The sequence below is a fragment of the Protobothrops mucrosquamatus genome, unplaced genomic scaffold (genome assembly GCF_001527695.2).
Source record: "Protobothrops mucrosquamatus isolate PMUCROS unplaced genomic scaffold, P.Mucros_1.0 scaffold1428, whole genome shotgun sequence".
NCBI lineage: Eukaryota > Metazoa > Chordata > Lepidosauria > Squamata > Viperidae > Protobothrops > Protobothrops mucrosquamatus.
Genome location: NW_015387613.1, coordinates 39052 through 40678, shown reverse-complemented (window position 1 = coordinate 40678; position 1627 = coordinate 39052). Strand labels below are relative to the sequence as shown.

Below are 1627 nucleotides of genomic sequence, written 5' to 3'. Positions count from 1 at the left end.
TTCTTCCAACCTATCTGAGCTCCAAGGGAAAATACATGGTAGCTGTGGAAATCTTCTCCATCTTAGCTTCCAGTGCTGGGTGCTTGGGCTTTATCTTTTCTCCAAAATGTTATATTATTGTGTTGAGGCCTGAGCTGAACAGCAAGGGACACCTGGTAAAAGTAAACAAGTGAGAAATCTATAATTCTAACTCAACTAGGTTTTTTTTTCTCATGACCATATACCACCATATTTAATTTTGCTGAGTATGCTAGATATTTATAAATGATTGTTTTCTTGTATATGGACCTAGTTTTCCTACAGACATTGAGCCAAAATGATGGATGAATCTGTACACTTTTATTATGTTGATTTTGGCTTCTCCTGTTGATGTCGAAACATATTAACTGTATTTTTTTATCTTTTGTTTTTGTTGATGTAGGTCATTCAGAATCATGATGATATGAATTGGATGGCTATGTACATATTTTGGTTTTGATCCCTGAATACATCTATCCCTACTTGTCTCAGTAGTTGCACTGGAGAATAAAAACTAGACTGTCTTCCTGTAACTGTTTTTGAAACAGATCTTGTCTTTGAAAAGGGTAGACTACCTGGAACAGATTGGAGTTGATTGTAGTAGTGATGGTTAATTATGAATATTTTGGTAGTTTACTCCATATTGAGTTTATTTTATATTTATCTAGAAGCCTCTGTCATTCTGGATTTATCTAGAAACTTCTGATAGCCTAGACCAGGGCTTTTCAACCAGTGGTACGGGTACCACCTGTGGTACATTGGCACCTGGAAGGTGGTATGCGAACATCCTAGAAAAGTGGTAGCGGGGGAGGGGAATGAGCTGAACTGGTGGCAGCACTGCACAAGCCTGAGCAAGAGATGGCTGGAGCTGCAGGGCTGTCAGGGCTCAGCGGAAGCACCAGGATCAGTGCCAGGCTCCAGCTGGAGCTCAGCGCTGATCCTGGTGCTTCTGCTGAGCCCAGAAGAAGCGTCGATCAGCTGGAATGTTGCAGCATCTCCAGGGTCTGGTGATTTACATTCAGATGCTTGGCAAATGATTTATATTTATGACGGTCACAGTGTCCCAGAGTCATGTGAAGTGACCAAAACCTGCTGCAACCACCCAGCAGACGGGGGGGAATAAAAACCAAACACCCCCTCACCCCACCCCCGCTGCTAATCCTCAACAAAAATGCTCACAACAATGGAAACTTCAGACAGGAGGAAGAGCGCCGCCAGGTGGGCAGGCAGGTGTCTTGCTTGGCTGTGGCTTGGGGGGCACTTTTTTCAGTGCCATTGTAACTTCAAACAGTCACTAAGCGAACTGTTGTAAGTCGAGGACTACCTGTACTTTATCACTTTTTTCCTTTTTGGGGGGGGGGTCATCAAGTTTTTGACACCTTGCTAGGCGACTGGTGATACTTGGATATTGCCATATCCTAAAAGTGGTACAATGGGTGAAAAGGTTGAAAAGCCCTGGCCTAGACAAATGAGCAAATTCTTTAAAGGTTTAGCTCTCAGTTCTATGATAAATATACAGACAGAAAAAGTGCTATTGATATTGATGCATACATGTCACACACACACACACAGAGAGAGAGAGAGAGAGAGAGAGAGAGAGAGAGAGAGA

The 1627-nt window shown here is 42.8% G+C and overlaps 1 pseudogene; it reads left to right on the top strand.

Moving 5' to 3' along the window:
- LOC107292811 overlaps window positions 1–1627 on the top strand; it is a 28014-nt pseudogene that overhangs the window by 12003 nt on the left and 14384 nt on the right.